Raw genomic sequence first — 20,349 nt, 5'->3', positions numbered from 1 at the left:
AGGGAATTAGTTTCTTAAATACAACTAAAAACATACTATCCAAGAGAAAATAAAATAATGTATAATGTATTTAAGTGAAAATAATATAATGTATTTATAAAATAAAATAATATATTTATAAAATAAAATAATGTAATTATTGTTTTTTTAGGAGGGAAAATTTTAGCATATTTGAAAATCCCTCCTAGCCCCAATCTTTGTTTAAGTTCTAGAACAAGTAGTATATGTTCACTTTTCACAAGGCCAGAGTGAAAACTAGATTTAAGAGAGTTGCGAATTAGGGTTATCAAACCCCACCAACTGATCTTCACTCCATTGACTGCACCAAGGTATGTTTCATTTTCAATTTCATTGCATTTTCAGTGTTCCACACAGAGAGGAGATTCACTACATTTTCAGTTTTCCACACAGAGAGGAGAGGAGTACACACAACTTAGGTCTCTAGTTTAAAATCCACTACTTTTTTCCTTCACACTTGTATGTTTAGGCTTTAATTCCGATGCTACATTTTCTTATTGTTTGCAGGGAGGGTGTTGGAATTTGATGAGTTTGAGAAACCATTTATCATAATAAAGGAGCAAGAGTAGAAAACCTGAATGATGTCAGTCCATAGCCTTGATGGTGATGTCACCACTAGTATGTTCCTGTTCCATTTATTCATTCTCTATTTTTAGGTCGGTGAAAAACCTTAAATTATGAAAATAAATAGAAATTACTTAAAAATAGTATGATTTATAAGTCAAAATTAGTTTTAAAAAGATCTGTAGATATTCTGCAAGGAGTGAAATAACCAAATACTCTGTGATCTTCTCACTCTTTCAGTGAAAACCCTTAAATTATGAAAATAAGTAGAAATTACTTTAAAAACCGTATGATTTATAAGACAAAATTACTTTTAAAATTTTTGTAGCCGCTCGCAGCATAAACTAGTTATCTTCCCACAGTAATACAAATTCAATCGTTCATCAGCCTTCAATTTTTTTTCTCGTTCCTTCTTTAGCTCCATCCTATTTACTAATATGATCCCGTAAAGGTAAGAGTTGCTCTGATGCGGTTGAAGATCAAATTTATACTTTCATTAGTTAATGCATGAACCTTTGGTAGGTGCATTAATGAGGCTCTTGTTTGTTCAGCTTGTAATATCTTGTCTAATTGCTTGAACCTCTACTCAGTGCAACTAGTCATTGTATTAATAGCCAATCATTTATAGTGTTGTCATCGCCTTAAGGCACTTGTCAATAGCCAATAGTGGGAGTACTTGTTGGAAGCTCTAGTAAGGGTGGCATCAGTCATAGCTGTCGTTGCCTACATGATATCGTTGTTTCCTAACCCCTCGTCTTGGCATCATCATATGATCGGTATCAATAGTATGGTTAGTTGAGCCCCACCGAGGAGTGATCACCTCAACCAAAGGTCCGCTGGTCTAATGTCTTCTGTGTGATGGGATGATTGTGGCCATTGTGTGACTGTGGGTAGTCAATAAAATATTATGTGATGGCTCACAACATCTATAATCATCAAAAGGGTTGCAACTATGGATATTAGAGGGCTTGGGTTATTAGGGTCATATCAGGGCCCACAACGATGACAAAAAACCACCATTCGGAGTTGGAAACACATGCTGGTGCATTGTGAAGCACGGGGGTTGGACCATCATTTATATATATGCTCGAGAAGGTTGAAGGGCCTACATGGGGGAATAAGAACTAGGCACCAGATATGAAATTTTGGGTCCTCATCAAAGGCCATCATTGAATTTATCACATCCACAAGGAGTAAATCAGATCTATGCTACAGATAAGTTTGTTTATATATATATGGTCAAGAAGGTTGAAGGGTTGGCATGGGGGAATAAGAAATAGGCACCAAACATGAAATTTTAGGTCCTCATCGAAGGCCATCATTGAATTTATCACATCCACATGGAGTAAACTAGATCTACGCTACATATTAGTTTGTTTATATCTATATGCTCGAGAAGGTTGAAAGGCCTTGTTGCAGATCCATTTGGGCACATCAAATCCCAACATTCAGATCAATGTTTCAGGGCTCATCAAACCCTAAATTCAGTTGTTTCATGTCCTAAACAAGTCAACCATTTGAATGCCTCCTTCCTAGACAGTTTCATGACTTGAAGACATCCAAAAATTGCCTCTAGAGGGACCAGCACAGGTAATCCCTTATGAAGGTTCGCTGCAGAGTAGTTAAGTCCACTGCTAGGGTGCTCTACAGAGCACTTAGGCTTCCTTTCACTTGTGTTGGATGAGAATGAGTGAAATTCACATAGGGTTTGGGGAATATTCTTATCTTTTGGAGTCATATAGAAATTTCCTTGTCTTATCAACTACTATGAGCTTGAAAATGGGTGAGGAATGAGTTAAGGAGCATCCTATCCTCTCATACCTTCCTCCACGGAACTAATTCTAAGTACGGAAGGCCATTCAATGTCACCATCAATGACAAAATCTCCTTCATCTTCCTATAAATTGACCACTAATCTAAGTGATTAGGGGCTAGCTAGATTATGTTGAATTGTAAGGAGATAATGCTGCTATGAGACTTGACTTTGGAGCAAATGATGTGATGCAACAAGCTTATCTTGCTTTTGATGTGATGTGGATGGGATCCAAGCTAGAGGAATGACTTTGAATCAGACACTAATGGATGTTATCCATTCTTCTATCTAATAAAGTGTTTGAACCTTTTTCCATATGTTGTGTTCTGTCATAATGCTTATATGTATGAATTGCTTCTGATTCCTTTCATTTATATTCAATGGATTGTATGCTTTGATTGGTTTTCGTCTTTTTTTGTGTTCACAGGTTACTTCTCAAGCAGATTAAGTACAGGAAGGAGTGATGGAATCGATACAAGGGAGACGAGAGGAAAGCGTAACTACAGGTAGGCCTTCTGTCCTCTCTTCTTATCTATTGCTTATAGGAAAAGTCTAAAACACTTTAAAGCGTAACTACAGGTAGGCCTTATGTCCTCTCTTCTTATCTATTGATTATAGGAAAAGTATAAAACACTTTAAACTATTGTTCTAGGCACAACTACTTGTCTAGTGAATTAGTATTTATCTGTAGATGCTAAATTCTCCAAAACAAATTAGCGACTCCGTTGGGGAAGAATCCTCTTTCCTAGTAGCTTATCCACCTCCTAAGACATCCTTGTAGACCTTGTTTGTATTCATTGATTGTAATTCAACTACTTACATTGAATTTTGGTCAAAAATTGAGGTTAGATGACTCTTGAGTGGCCTCTTAGAAATCAACGCAGGCTTGGTCAGGGGACAGTGCTTTGCAGAGCACCCTTGAGTGAGAGATAGTGCTTTGTAGCATAGTTAGGTCCTCTTTGACCTGTGATGATCAAACTTAGGTCAAATTCCCACCTTTGGAAAGAGTTTTTGCCAACTTTTCTCTGTTTGATTGTTTGTTGATTGATCAATGAATGTTATGTCTCAAAAAATGAGCCTCTATCTCGTCAGCTAGCCTAACTTTGATTTGATTGATTGATGTTTCTTTAATTTTTTCTTTGTCATTATCAGTCTATAGTCAAAGTTATAATATAGTTGATTAATCTTCGTTCAAAAGAAACTGTCGTGAATTCTTATTTTCCTTCGAAACGGAAGTGTCGTAAAAGTCTTCGTTCTTATAAAATATTGATTGATTATATGTGCATATTTCCTTTTGTTAATATTCACATTAAGGAAATCGAAAAGAAAAATGTGCATCGTTCATATTGTAGTTTTTGAATTCTTGAAAGGAATAGCTAGGGAGATTTCATTAGATGTGCTCTTTGTTCTTTGTCAAAGATCTGATTACTCTATCCCTACTAGCTAAGGTTTTCATTGTTGAATTGAATGAAAATAATGCTTATCATATTAGTTGCATTTTAGGAATTGAAAACATACATCACGTGGTGAACCTTGAAAGGAAAATTCTAAAGAAGATCAACTTAAAATTTATCTGAATTTACCTAATGGAGCATTTTCACCTAACGAAAAACATTTATAGGTCTAGGCTAGAGACGTATTTTGGTGTCGTAAAACAAAGCAGTTGTCACTAACTTGTCTACAATACATCCCAAGTGTGATACCTGATTCCACGTACGTGAGTATATCATATCTCATCCACGTACCTTCAGGTATATAGGGCGGTGTTACAGTACATAAAGTATATGGGAATGCTCTCATTGTGCGGTTTTGCATTAGACAACGCTTATACAGATTGGGCCTCCACGTACCTTTCGATATATATGGGAGGACAAATATAGGTTGTTATCCATCCTTAAGCACCCGAGTCGGTTGCCTTGTAAATTGTGATACACCAAACACAACATTCGGGGAGATTGCTTGCCTGTACTTCTTGGTTCACTAGGAGGTATTTTGCAGTTCACAGTTACTTGGTAAACTTTTTGCCTAGATTATCCATCTTTTGTTTTGTTATGTTACATTGATTAAAATAAATTTAATTGACCGCGGATAACATCCTCCACACTCGCTCCTTAGTTGATCTTAGATTGAGACATATGGCGACAAATTCGGAGTTCACTGATCAAGGAATTCCTTTTGATGGGAATCCTAGTCCTTTTCCTCCTTTCGAGAATATTGGTGCTCCTTATATGGCTACATTGTCCCTTCCAGGATTTACTATTGGCTTGCCACTATGGTTGTTTTCAACCTCCTTGGTTCAAAATGTCGTGATTTCTTCGCAATCAAGTACACCTATAACTAGAGAAAATCAACCTCCAGTTGATCTTAAAGTTAACCCTTTGCCTTCTTCCTTGGTTGTTTCTTCCTCCCCTTCTTCCTCTTCGCCTGGTGAAAGTATTGGTACTAGTACCCAGGTGGCGAAGAAGAAGACAAAGAATCAAGTTCAACAGAGGGGCAACCAAGAAACCATTGCTTTGAATGCAACATCTGATGAGAAACCGTCCATCAAGCCTCACAAAGTTCGTTATCTGTGCAAACTTTGTGCGGGAGACCATCTTCTTCAAAATTGTCCTGATATTCCTTAGATATTAAAAGAATGATCTTCTCGTTCACATCATCCTGTGTCATCAACTTCTGTATATCATGTTGGTGACACACCATCAACTAGTGGTAGTAAAGTTCATGGAAATAAGGGGAAAATTAAGTTTCCTTGTAGGTTATGTGAAGGGAATCACCCCATTTACCTTTGTCCCTATTTGGAAGAAGCCCAAAAAGTGTTGGATAACCGTCCTCTTCACCGCAACGACTTCCATCTGGTTATAGGAAACTCTCCATAAATCCTTCACTAGTTGATGAATTGACTGACCAAAATCAACCGTCGGTCAAACCCACTCTCTTTGAAAGTGAATCCTATGAGTCTATACCTGACCCAAATCAACAGGTCGAGGTAAAAGTTGACCCGATTTCACCTTCAGGAAATCATACCTTTCCGAAGAGAGTGAATATGATACCACTCAAGTTCTTTTTGTTTCTTCAGATTCAAATGAGGTTGGGGGAAGTCCTCATGTTCCATCAACATAGGAGGAAAATCCTCCCGCTCTCGTAACTCAAGGGGTTAATTCTATTATTTCTATGGTACTCCCTCCAGGTAGTTTGGTCACTTCCTTTGATTGGAATCGACTGGCAGGATTCCTTCTTCCTTCTTATGTGCCTTTCCAGATCATAGTACAAGTTTGTAATATGATTGTACCTAACACTATTATAGATGAAGGTGCATCTGTGAGTATCCTTTCCTCAACTGCTTGGCAAGCACTCGGTTCGCCACCACTTGTGGATGTTACCCAGAATCTATTGGATTTTAACAAAGGAACCAGTCAACCATTAGGGATCCTTCCTCAGTTGCCTATTACTTTGGGAGTAAAAATCATTTATCTAAACATGATGGTAGTTCCAGGGCCTTTAGATTATAATTTACTTCTTGGGCACGACTATGTTTATGACATGGGAGCTATTGTTTCAACACTCTTTCGAGTGATTTGTTTGCCGCATGAAGGCAAAATTGTCACCATTGACCAGCTTTCATTTCTCGGTCCAAATATGGCTCCTAGTCTACCATCTTCCCTAATTGGTCCTTTTGTACCAATGGTATCATCCCCGCCATGTGTTAATTATGTGGCAACTCATTCCATGCCTACATCAACGGATGATCAATTCCGTGATGTTTTACATCATGTACTGGGGGCATTGGAACTAGATCTCTCCTTCATGACCTCTTATGAGTTGTGAAACAACTCCCATGAGGATAGTTCTTTTATTGCGTCAACCTCATTAGAAAATTAAATAGGTATACGAGGATAGTTCGTTGTCTTGTGTCAACCTCATTAAAAAATGAAATCAAGGAGTATGAGGATAGTTCTTTGACTGTGTCAACCTCATTAAAAAATGAAACAGCTCCTATGAGGACAGTTCTTGGTCTTGTGTCAACCTCATTAAAAAAATGAAACAAAGGGTCTGAGCAGAGTTCCTTGTCTTGTGTCAAGCTCATTAAAAAATGAAACAAGGAGTATGAGGATAGTTCTTTTACTGTGTCAACTGCATTAAAAAATGAAATAGGTCCATTAGGAGAGTTCCTGGTCTTGTGTCAACCTATTTAAAAAATGAAGCAAGGAATATGAGGATAGTTCCTGGTCTTGTGTCCACATTGTTAAAAAATGAAACAATGAGTATGAGGATAGTTCTTTTACTATGTCAACCTCATTAAAAAATGAAACAACTCCTACGAGGATAGTTCCTGGTTATGTGAAGGGAATCACCCCATTCACCTTTGTCCCTATTTGGACGAAGCCAAAAAGGTGTTGGATAACCGTCCTGCTTCACCACAGCGACTTCCATCTGGATACAGGAGACTCTCCCTTTCATCATGCTGGGGGCATGTAAACTAATCCAAGCATAGTTTTTCATTTCAAGCTTGTGTAAACATGAAACTGAATCCAAGCATAGTTCCCTATGGTTCAAGCTTGTGTAAAAATGAACCCATCTCCATTTTAACCCTTGTGATTGCCATTCTATCAGCCTTTTTCGTTAGATGAGCCTTGGTTGTTTTCATCCCATCACCACCATCCCTTTGGCTGATCATACACTTTCAATTGGTTGTTTTACCCTTTTTGAGGAACAGTTGCAATGGGTTGTCTTATTAGCTAGCCTGTTCACATAAATCAACATGTTTTGAGAAATTCAAACATCACCAGAACCAGTTGCTATCCTAGACACCACTCGTTCCTCAAAATGGAGTCCTCTTTAAGCTCTTTTCAGACTCTCTAAAGATGAAAATATTTCCAAGCGCTTGTCCTTTCTAGCTCGTTAACGAATTGGAAACGACATCTCTCTTGTATTATTTTATGATTTTCGAGCTTGAGAGATTAATTTACGAAAAATAACTTGTGGAGTTTTCTTTTTGTACCTTTTGAAACTCTCTAAACATGAAAAGGACCAAGTTATCTTTGTTGTTAAACTCGTTAAAACATCAAATAACGACAAACTTGTCCATCTAGACAAGACCGAGTTTTACCTTCACTAGACTCGTTAAAACATCAAATAGTGATGGATTCACTCGAAGGGTGAAATTATACAACAAGCATATGTTATCCTCATCAAGCTTGATAAAAATAAAGAGGTACTGGTCAGCAATGATTGGGGAAAATGGAAAAAGGGGAAAACCACTTTATGGTAGCAAGTTGCTCTTGAACATGACACTTTCACTCCATCACCGTGACTATCTGGGTTGGGTTATTAGCTTGATGGTACACCATTGGTCTATCATACCATCCATCACTTTGTTTTGGGTCAATACTACCAATTCACTTTAGTTTCGCCGACATGTTCAATAGAAGTCATTTAGTCAAAATCCATCTTTTGCAATACCATAAACCTTCATTTTCATTACCGCCATTCTTGAACCTTATGTCGTTAGTCAAATTCCATCTCTAAAATCATTAAACTCATTTCATGTCGTTGATGTGGGATACATCAAGGCCCTCCTGTGAAGAGTCGCTTCTTGTCGACATCAAATCATTATCCAAGAAGTCGACTTAGAAACACCCATTCAATACGTTGAGGCTTGCATGCATCAATGGCTGTTTTCTCGCTTTCAGCGATAGGCATACATCAATGGCCTTCGACCAAAATACTTTGTATCGTGTTCGACACCATAGAACTAGGCACCAAACATGAAATTTTGGGTCCTCATCAAAGGCCGTCATTGAATTTATCACATCCACAAGGAATAAACCAACTCTACACTACAAATAAGTTAGTCATTCTAGGAGTTCTCGATATGAAATATCATACCAGATGTGCAATTGATTGGCTAGATCCATTAAGAGAGTGCAACACCTATGTAATCACAATCACACCAGACCATTATGGTAGCTTCAGATCAACAATTATTTAGGCATGTTTCTGATTATGTTAATGGCAATGATAATTTACAATTCTATTTGTTCTATTATTTGTAATTGTTACCTTGTGATGAATGGTATCCCATGCTTGCAAACAAATTTATAAAAGAAACCCCTAAAACAATCTATTCCTATAAAATGATCCATACACTTAGTAGTCAACCGATAAAAACCACACAATCTCAGTCAACAAATCTTAAAAAGGAAAATGAAAAGAGAGAACTAGTGTTGTCATCTTGCACCTCATAGTGACCAGGTACTACAACTTGCATTTCATAGTGGCTGGTTACATTACAGTGGTATCAGAGCTAGTGATTATGCGAGCTTGTTGATTAAGAGGATTGAATTTTTCCAAAGTACACTGCATATATCACCTACAAGAGATAGAGAAGAAGGGGAGGTGATCATTTCCCTACCAAAACATATTCAGAAGAAGGGGAAAACATGGGAGACATACATGAGCATCAAGGAACAACACTTTGCATATACTCAATGATCTCGATTTGGCAGAACAAAAATTGGATATAATTGAGGAAGGTTTCCTACATGTACACCATTTCCTCAGCAAAAATTTAGGTGTGGTGTGCATTCCCTCCAGTTTTAGATTGTCATTCAGGATTCTGATAATCAGTTGCATGAGGAGACAAAAGAGTCCACAACCTATTCGCAAGAAGTTGTTGTTCGTATTTCCATCCATAACCTAGACAGTAATACAATACCCTAAATTAAAAGCTACAAACGCCATAGTCAATAGAGGTAGTAGAAATTGGTGCTCTTGTTCACCATCAGCTTCATCATCTCCTACACCACCTCTACCATTGCCATCGTCATCACCATCACTACCCTTACCACCTTCTATTGGCCCGCTTGTGCTCTCTCTAATCCTTTCCGCAAGGCCATTCAACATACTCTTGGCCCAGGGACTATACAGAGCTTGGTTTCAAACTTTAACTTCCTGCTTCTCTTTCTAAAGGACCACCTAGAAAGGGGAAATTGTCATCCCAAAAGAAAACAATACAAGATGAATGTGCTAATAATTTCCCAAGGCCTAACCCTAGCCTTGCAATATTGACATTAGGACTCAATCTGTGGTTAATCTCATCCCAAGTGGATTGGTATAGAAAAGGTTGCAGTGCCATACTAGAGAAACTAGGGTTTGCAAAATGGGTATGGACATTTCTGCGCCACCAGTAAATGCTTCCACTACTATACTGAGCCATTGTTGTCACTAGCTTATCCTCAAGTCGATTCAGACATTCTATCTCATGGTGTGATATTTAGATTGTGGAGAATTTGATCGCACCAAACATGTATGTATTCTATTTTTTTTGCCATATATATGTACATATTCCATTGCATGTCTGAAAATTGTTGGGTTGTGTTATATTCTTTCCATGACTATCCCACGTAGTTAACTAAGGGGTTAGAGGGGGCGTCACAGGGGGTTTGAGGGGTGAAAGTAGGCCCCCTCTATGGGGTTCGGGGTAGCGCCCCAAATTTTTTTGGTTTTGGACAGTATATTAGGTTGGGCGGACCTAACTATAGTTTTGTGCATGATTTTTGCACATGGTTTTGGGCGCGATGGTTTTCGGTCCATGGTTTTGGATAGGATGGTTTTCGTTGCATCATATTGGATGCTTTGGCACGTATAAATATGTATTGTAACATTGAAAGGAATAATAATGAAAAATCAAGCTGGTAGTCCCTGTTTTGGGATCTAGGGGAAAATCTCTGTGTATATGTGTTTTATGTGTTATGCTCTCGCATTGTTTATTTTCTATGTTTTAGAATTTGTATGCAGGTAATTTCTGTACGGGGTTAAAACCTAAATTTGGTATCAGAGTTGTTTTGGCTTCAAGGGGACTCCTTTTTTGCTGAGGGGTTTCACTTGGGCCTGTGGTAGACCCTGTTCAATGGGAGATCTACGAGATCGATTCTAGTGGTGAAAGAAGATGGCGAGCAGTGGAAAGATAGAGATCAAGAAATTTGATGGTTAGAGTTTTGAGTTGTGGAAACTCAATATGGAGGATCTGTTGGTGGATAAAGATCAATGGATTGTGGTAGATCTGGGTACTAAACCAACGGGAGTTTCTGATGAAGAATGGAAGAAGTTGGATCAGAAGACAAAGAGAACAATATGATTGTGTGTCTCAGATTTAGTATTCCTGAATGTATCAGGGGAAGCTACGGCGAAGGCTTTGTGGGAAAAGTTAGGGAATTTGTACCAATCTAAGTCTCTGGTGAATAAACTGTTCCTACGGAAAAAGTTGTATGACCTGAGGATGAAAGATGGAGACTCAGTGATAGAGAACCTAAACGCATTTAATACTATGGTAAGTCAGTTATTATCTGTTGATATTAAAATTTCATATGAAGATAAGTGCATCAGTTTGTTGTGTTCTCTTCTAGATTCGCAGGATGGTTATTGCAATAGGTAGCAATGCAACTGCTTTGTAGTTTGATGAAATAGTCTCATCCTTGCTAGCGGAGGAAATGAGACGGAAAAACATGGAGAGCCAGAATGGTGATGCCTTGTCTGTACAAGGACGGTCCCAGAATGAAAACAAAAAAATGTCATCAAGTGGGAGATCTAAATCTAGAGGGAGATATAAATCTCTAGGAAAACCTGTAAAGGTGGTGTGCTGGAAATGCAGAAAGGAATGGCACTACAAAAGGGATTGTAAATCTAAAGATACTGACAAAGGAAAGGGATTTGATGATGCTCCTTTTGTAGAGGCAAAAACCACCTCAGATGAAGGTGGGGATGTGTACTTGGCTTCTTCAAGTACACATGTAGATCATGAGGCATGGTTGATTGAATTAGGTGCATCCTTTCATTTCACTCCCCATAGAGAGTGGTTCTGAAAATATGAGAAATATGATGGTGGTGATGTCTTCTTGGAGGATGACAGGAAGGCTAGAATCATTGGTCGTGGAAAAGTAAAGTTGAATTTGCAAGGTGGAAGAGTTAGAACACTTCTGGGTGTTCTGCATATTTCTACAATAGCCAGAAATTTGATTTCTGTAAGCAAGTTGGATGATGCAGGTGTAAAAACAGTGTTCGAGAAGGATACTTACAAGATGGTTCAGTGAGCACTGGTATTGATGCGGGGAGTTTGGGTTGGAACTCTATACAAGCTGCAAGGTAGCACTATTGTTGATGGGTGCAACAACTTTGTAGTTCTTGAAAGTGGAGCAGAAAATCTAGTGGTCTCTGGAGAGACCATGCTGTGGCATCAAAGGCTTGGACATTTTAGAGAGAAGGGCCTTCGGATACTTCATGTTAAAGGCATGGTAGAAGGTATGAGTAATAGATCTTTGGATTTTGATTTCTATGAAAATTGTGTATATGGGAAGCAGAATCAGGTGAGTTTCTCCTTGGGTGGTAAGAGGGTGAAACAGATATTAGAACTTATGCACAGTGATGTGTTTGGACTTGTGAAGGTTCCATGACTAGGTAAGTCTATGTACTATGTATCATTTATAGATGACTTCTCAAGGAATACATGGATATATTTCCTTAAGAAGAAATCTGAAGTCCTTGACAGGTTTAAAGAATTTAAGGCTCTTGTGGAAAACCAAACAGAGAAGAAAATAAAGGTGTTGAGGACAGATAACAGTGGAGAGTTTTGCAGCAAGGAATTTGAAGAATTCTGTAAGAAGTGTGGTATAGCATGACAGAAGACTACTCCATACACACTTGAGTAAAATGGAGTTGCAGAAAGAATGAACAAGACGTTGATGGAAAGGGCAAGAAGCATGCTCAGTGGTGCTGGGTTAGGACAAGAATTCTAGGTAGAGGCAGTGGAGACAGAATGTTACCTGGTCAATATATCACCTTCATCAACATTGGATGATAAGACTCCACAAGAGGTATGGATTGGTAAGAAACCATCTCTTTCACATCTGAAGGTATTTGGATGTGATGCATATGTATATGTTCCAAAGGAGAAAAGAACCAAGTTGGATAGTAAATCTAAAAGGTGCATCTTTATTGGGTATAAGGATGGTTTAAAGGGTTATAAGCTTTGGAATCCAGTAACAAGGAAGGTTGTGTACAACGAGATGTGGTGTTTAGAGAGGTGAAAGATGTTATTAAACATGAAGTCCAACCAAAGGAACCTAAGAAGATATAGTTTGAGCTTAAGGAGGAAGAATCAGACTCTACAGCAGAGGAGGAATTAGAAGATGAAGAGCCACAAACTCGGGGCGTGAGAAGATCAATTCGAGAAAGAAGGCAGTCGGAAAGGTATAGTCCATCTGATTTCTGTTCAAATTTTGCTTTATCTGTTACTGATGATGATCCCATAACTATGAAGGAAGCAGTAGATTCAGAGGATGGGAAACTCTGGAAAGAGGCCATGATTGATGAAATGGCATCTTTGCACAAAAATGAGGCTTGGGATCTGGTGGAGTTGTCGGCTGGAAGGAAACCCATTGGCAACAAATGTTTGTTCAAGAAGAAGACAAATGTAGAAGGAAAGGTGGAGAAATACAAAGCTCGGTTGGTAACAAAAGTTTATTCCCAGGTGCCGGGAATTGATTTTGGTGATATTTTTTCTCTTGTTGCCAAGGTAGCTTCTATTAGATTACTTTTATTTTTTGTTGCTGCTTTTGATTTTGAGGTAGAATAGATGGATGTGAAGACAACATTTCTTCATGGGGATATGGAAGAGGAGATCTACATGAAGCAACTTGAAGGCTTTGTGGTGAAGGGTTAGAAACAACTGGTATACAAGTTAAAGAAGTCCCTGTATGGGTTAAAACAGTCACCAAGGATTTGTTATTAGAAATTTGATACATTTATACGATAACTTGGCTTCACCAGAAGCAAAGCAGATTACTATGTGTATTTTAAATTAATTGGTGACCGTGTTATTTATTTGGTCTTGTATGTGGATGATATGTTTCTGCTTAGAAATGACAAAGAAATTATCCAAGATTTGAAGACCCAATTGTCATCCAAATTCAACATGAGATATCTTGGTGCTACAAACTATATTTTGGGAATGGAAATTAAGAAAGATCGGGCAAAGAGAAAGCTCTAGTTAAACCAGAGGAAGCATGTCGAGAGAATATTGCAGAGATTTAATATACAGGATAGTAAACTGGTGAAGGTTCCTATTCTTGTAGGTGTAAAGTTATTCGCTGAACAATGCCCCAAGACACAAGAAGAGGAAGAGGACATGTCCCATGTTCCATATGCAAGTGCAGTCAGTAACCTGATGTATGCAATGGTATGTACTAGACCAGACATTACACATGCAGTGGGAGTATTGAGCAGGTTTATGTCAAAACTAGGAAAGGAGCATTGGACAACAGTGAAGTGGGTTTTTAGGTATTTGCGTGGAACTAGTAATTATGGTTTGTGCTACCAAGGAAGACTAGTATTAGATAGAGTGTTGGATATTCGTGGCTTTGTTGATGCAAACTGAGCTATAGATCTAGATCAGAGAATACTTACAAGTGGGTATGTGTTTAACCTATTTGGAGGTGCAGTCAGTTGGATGAGTAAGAAACAATCTGTAGTGGCACTATCAACTACAGAGGAAGAATACATGGCAGCCACTCATGCAAGCAAGGAAGCAATTTGGTTGCAGAGATTGTGTTCAAGTATGGGGTTAGTACAAGGAGCTATAAGGATAGACTATGACAGCCAAAGTGCAATTTTCTTGGCAAAGAACCCTACGTACCGTTCAAAGACAAAGCACATTGATGTTCAGTATCACTCTATGAGGGATATGATAGAAGACAAAAAGGTGTTGCTAGTAAAGGTGGACACTTTGAAGAATATTGCAGGTGCATTGAAAAAATTTGTGAGCTTTGAGAAGTTCTCTTGGTGTATAGAAACAATGGGCATTACAGGGCTGGATAAATGACTAAGCTCTCTTATGGTCCCCTATGGAAAGAAAGCAACAAGTGGGAGAATGTTGGGTTGTGTTATATTCTTTCCATGACTAACCCACATAGTTAACCGGGGGTTTAGAGGGGGGGTCACAGGGGGTTTGAAGGGTGTAGGTAGCCCCCCTTATGGGGTCTAGGGTAGCGCCCTGGAAATTTTTTTTTTTGGACCCTATATTAGGTTCTATGGTTTTGTGCATGATTTTCACACATGGTTTTGGGCGCGATGGTTTTCGGTCCATGGTTTTGGATGCGATGGTTTTCGGTCCATAGTATTGGATGCTTCGGCATGTATAAATATGTATTGTAACGTTGAAAGGAATAATAATGAAGAATCAAGCTGGTAGTCCCAGTTTTTGGATCCAGGGGAAAATCTCTATGTATATGTGTTTTATGTGTTATGCTCTTGCATTGTTTATTTTCTATGCCTTAGAATTCATATGCAGGTAATTTATGTACAGGGTTAAAACCCACAGAAATTATGTGACAACTCTTTGAATATAGAGTAATATTATTGCAATTCCCCATTGCCTTTGCCTTTAGTTTTTGATATTTGTGGTTCTCAAAGCACGTCAGAGTAGAGGAGACTACATAAAACCATGCCCTTGGGATTGAAAATTGTCATGAATTAATATTTACTGTTCCACACAGCTGATGCTACGACTCCCTTCAACTTGACTATGGAGAATGATCATTCTCACCTCCTTACACATGTTCCAGAATAAGATAAAACAAAAATTCAAAAGCATTTGTGTATAATAATGGTGCTAGATCCAATGGATCTTTATGTAATGCACGCTTGAATTCTCATATCTGAAGATAAACTAGTTCTAGGGAAAATACATTGATTTGTTTGATGTAAGATAATTCCACCAAGACACACTCCACTTCCTGATCTCACTTCTTCGATACCATGTTGAAAAACCTTTTCTAATCTACAGATAATTACTTGTGATATTATTTACCATTAGTTTAGCTTATTCAATTTTCATCAAGTAATTATACATTAGAAATGATTATAGCTATAGTCTAAGAGATTTTACTTGAAACATAGGAACAATTATATGGGAACAAAGGCAAATTTGGTTGTAGCTACTACAACTAGAGCTTGCACAGCTGTGATAACACAGGTACAACTCCTTTTCTTCCTGCTTTGTCCTAGTGATTTGGATTTTCTAGCCAAATTTTGGTATTTTGACTTGTACATTTCTTGCTCAAATTTATACATTCACCATATGTTGTGTGGTGGTTTATTTTTTTTTGGAAAGCCACTAGACACAACTTCTACTCAGATGTAAACTAGCGCATTTGGGAAATCAAAGGGACTTGGAAAACTCTTACTGAGGTTTCTTGGAAAGAGGCATTCGATGGACTTGGTGTGTCTTTACTCTTGATATCAAATCCTGCTATATAGGTACTATTAACACCACACTGTCTATTCAGTTTTTGAGTTAAAACTTTCCATTCTGCATTTGTATATCCTTTATCCATTCTATTTTACATGTTTATCTCTGATTGATATGTTCTTTGTCTGCTAATGGTTTGTTTTATTTCTTACTTGGTATGGAAAAATTCATAATTGAAACTAAACTATGAAAAATATATAAATCCAGAAAAAAAACCCTTTAACTACATTTCATCATGATCAAAGCCTATGTCTTTGCTAAAATAGGCCTGCAACTTTAACAACAGAAAAACTAGAGACTTATTGTAGGTTGAACATGGATTTAAGAATTATATAGCATCAAATCAACACCTCTGAGTAAATGCAGATGTAAGTCAATTTCCTTTCAGTCTTGGAGTTTGAAACAATATATTTTCCCATTGAGATGAATTTTCTTAAAACCATGCAGTAAATTTTGTCTTATCTATGGCAAAGATTTATACTTTTTTTGACTTAACTCTATGTCTTCCCACACTATTCACTCTTTTAAAGATCCAATTTATCACTATGGTAATTTTTTTTTGATCAGTTGATTCATATCCTTTGTTATATTTTCTACCTTGTTTATCTCTTATAGTCTTCTCCATAGTACCAAGGTGCACTTAATTTGCAATTACAACAGTAGTAAGGGTGTACTTTTTGCAGGTCCATACAACAGTAATAATGGTAGCAGATTGTCATGGTTCCTGTGCACATTATAGTATGAGGGAGGTGTTGTTATGTAAGAGAGTAGACGGTATATTTCCAGTTTTTCTACCCTCAACTAATTTCAGTTTTCATGTTGTTTAAGATTAAGAAATTCCATGTTTTCTTCAGTTCAGTTTAGTTTGTAGTTCAGATTCAGTTCAGTTCAGTTCTACATGCATGATATAATATTTGGAGGGCACAAAACCCTAGATAATCAGAGCGCTTTTGCATGATAAGGTTCTAGTCTAGGTAGGGGGCACAATTCTCAAGGAAGGGGATGCATGCTTCTGTTTGTCTTCCAGTTGAGATGCACTTACTTGGAACACTTATCCATGCAGCAAGGGTACACTAAATGATTAAAATTAGGACAACGTTTGACTGAGTCACCTTGAGTGCTTCATGCATTTGACCAAATACTTTGTATGTTTTCTCATCTTCCTATTCTATAAAGGAGATGTAGTGAACACTTTTGTGTTGGTTAGCAAGCTTTTGGATTTGAGGTATTGCATTGTATTTTATTTTCTTTGCATTCAATAGAATATAGATGTGATTGAGAGTTCAAATCTATGTACATGCTCTTATTATTTTTTTGCAGTGTGTTTTTGTAGATTCTAGTATACCCATCAAGGGCTTTAAATTACCTAGGATCTTAGAAATATTATTTTAGTGCAAAATTTACTTACTATTGTCTTCATTACATGGTATTGGAGCACTTTCACTGAAACTAATAGGAATTTGTGCATGGATAGGATTGCAACTTGTTAGAGGGAGTTGTTGAAGGGTTTCAAGGGTTGGATGCTCGATTTTCAGCAAGTGAAGTAGATTTCGATTGGTTAAAGGTTGTGGCCCAAGGGGTGTGATGTCCCAATTGATCTAGGGATTGGAGTGTTATTTTGCATGTTTGCGAAGGGTGGCCTCCACCTATATGAGGTTGAAGGTTTGATTCATAGTTATCGATATGTTTTCATTTTTGTTTAAAGAGTTGTAATCACAAGTAGTTAGGGTCTTTAGGATTGTCACATGTTGGAGGGAACTTCCAACTCTATTATAGTTAAGGATGTAGCATCTCTTGGAAGAGGTTGAATTGTGGTACCTCGTGGAGAAGGAGATTTTACTTTCAATAGATACCAAGGAGTTGGCTGAGCATGATTAGAAATTGGTCAAACTGGAATAAATAGTTTTGGATTTCATGAAGAATCATCTAACCCCTTTCATTGTAGAGAAAAAGATTGATAGGGAAATGCATATTACCTTGATTACATTGTATTGGAGCGAGAACATGTCTAGGAGAATGTTATTAATGAAGAAATCGTCCATTACTTGCATGAGAAACACTACTACAATAGTTATCTATCTGATAAATATCAAGATTTGAGAGAACAACAAGCTACACTTGATGACAAGGTAGAAAATAATGGACTAATTTGGATTAGTTTGAACGGCTTTGGTTCATCTTGGCACCATTTTGTGCAATTTGTATGTGCTTGTGAGAAGCTACCCTCAATCAAAAGTTTATGGGATGCATTTATCGAGGAGGAAATGAGATTGGAGATGGTTTTAGCCAGTGATGAGGATGTACCAGAGCTAGTTCTCATTTGGAGGGTGAGGAAAGAGGAAATAAAATAGGATTTGTGAAGGGTTCAAAGAAGAAGGAAGATTCAAGATCTTCTAACTAGCAGAAGAATAATTTGAGCCATATCAAGTGCAAGAAGCATGGCCAATATGCTTCTCAGTATCTTGAGATGTAGGGGAAAGGTAAGCAATAATAACATTAAAATAGTTTACAAGGATTGTAGGAGCTTCAAGTATGGATGGCCACTATGCTTCTTACTATTCTAAGAAGAAAGGGAAGGGTAAACAACAACATCAATAAAAACAGTTTCCAGGAATTCCATAAGCTTCAGGTTCATACAAGTTCATTGACAGGTGTGGTACAACCTTTTCCATTGTGTCATGCCTTTCCACCAACACTATTTCAAGTGTTTGTGGTATGTTGAGAAGTGTGGCCTCAAGACATGACAGTAAACAAAATAGATTTTTTCAATTTTCCAGATGAGTATACCTCGCCACTTCTAGTCAATGTTATCTACCTTTAGGACAAAGTAAACAGAGCACTCCACATGAGGTACGTGATGCTATATGCTTTTAGCAAAATGTAAATAGAGCACTGCACTCCAGAGCCAGGTATATTTAAATTTTACAACACTTGCACACACAATTAACCTGCATGATTTGGACATTACCTCTTCAATGATCCTTAATAACATGCAAGATATTTATTATAAGCATATATTTGGATGTGAGTAGAATTCATCTTACATATATATTTAGTGAAGGCAACAATATTACTAGGAGTCATCAAGGCCAACTATATGTTTGAAGATATATTTGTTGGACTTGATGACTCCTAGTAATATTGATTTTCTATTGGAGTTTCTAAAATACATAAGAATTATATATGATGTATTGGAATTTGAAAAATACATAGGATGTCACAAGTAATCCTAATAATCAATTGCCATAATGACTAGGAGACCTTAAAACTCCACTAGTGGTTTTTGCACTAAATGTGGGTATCATTTATTGATAAAAGTGGGATCTCAGGGAGACTTGTGTGGAAGTTGTCTATAAAGAGCAACTAAATTTAGAATTAAAACTTTGGCACAAGTTCACTCTAACAAAACTAAACAATTTTCTCTTTATGCTTTCAGGGTAGCCCAGGACACCCATACAGATTGGTAATTATTAATTGTACATTCTAATCTCATCGGCATATTTTTTTGTCATTTGTTTGACATCAATAAAATTACCTTTCTCTGCTTACTGCAAAATAAAAATGTTAAACAATTGTAGCTTGATATGAATGCTCTAAAGGAAGGTCTCCTTGTTGTTGAACCTATTATGCTTTTCTCTTAAATAAGATAAATGACCACCAATGAATTCCTTCTCCAGACCTTAGTTCTCCTACAATTGAAGTCCTTCCTTTGAGAGAGTATACGTTTTCCTATAAATTTCTCTGAACACATGAGAGGTTCTGATCATCTGGAACTGCCTAGAGAGCTCTTTCATATAAGTAGCTAAGGGAAATAAGGAAGTATCCTGAATTTGAGATTTTGAATTCATCCAATTAACATCCAGTGCTGAGTGCCCAAAGACCTATATATGAACAATATCCTTGTCAAAGGGAGATGTTAATAAGGAAAATAGAGCCTTCAACTTCGCCAAGTTATTTTTATCTTTATCCATGTTTTCCTTAGTTTGGAAATAGTGAGTGTCATAGCAATAAAGCACAAATATATGACTACAAATATGATGAGAGTCTTGGCAAGCAATTCTACATGTAATAAATTTTTTGTTTGTGTTTCAGCTGTATTCCTTTTAAGTTATCAAACTGTAGTGTTATCGAAGGACAATAGATACATGTGTTGATGATAATTATCAAAATTGTAAGATATTCAACAATAAAAGTTTAAAACCATTTTTGTGTGCACTGTGTTCATTTAGTCTCATTTGTGTTATTGTTTTCCATCATATAGAGTCATCTTATTCTTGCTGCTACAATTTACCTCTGTCAGAATCTTGACAAAGACGAATTATTTAAACTTTCATGCTCACATATATCTAAAATTATAGCCAATCAACTTGTGAGTTGTAGAATGGTATAATGAATCAGTTGTCTCTCAAGGAGGCCACAGAGTTATGCCAATGACAAGGTTATCATGCTTCAGTCAGCGAGCAAGTTCAATATGCCACAGGGTTCAGATATGAGCCTTCCAGATAATAATAACAAAGTATGCATAGTTACTGCAGCTTTCACCAATAGGAATATACTATAATTTCACTGCAACAATGATCTTCAATGAGGTCGAGAGATTGTGTAAAATGACCATCGAGTGCCAAGTGTTGACTAATCGAACCTTCCTGTG

The 20,349-nt window shown here is 37.3% G+C and overlaps 1 pseudogene; it reads right to left on the bottom strand.

The window, feature by feature from the left end:
• The window catches only part of LOC149262902 (uncharacterized), a 100,782-nt pseudogene extending 91,171 nt beyond the window's left edge, over positions 1 to 9,611 (bottom strand).
• Between the last annotated feature and the right edge of the window lie 10,738 nt (positions 9,612 to 20,349).

This window comes from Pinus tabuliformis, chromosome 6 (assembly GCF_031772625.1).
Source record: "Pinus tabuliformis cultivar Carrire ecotype Pingquan chromosome 6, CPIR1, whole genome shotgun sequence".
NCBI classification, from domain to species: domain Eukaryota; kingdom Viridiplantae; phylum Streptophyta; class Pinopsida; order Pinales; family Pinaceae; genus Pinus; species Pinus tabuliformis.
This window is presented reverse-complemented; position numbering and strand designations above follow the sequence as displayed.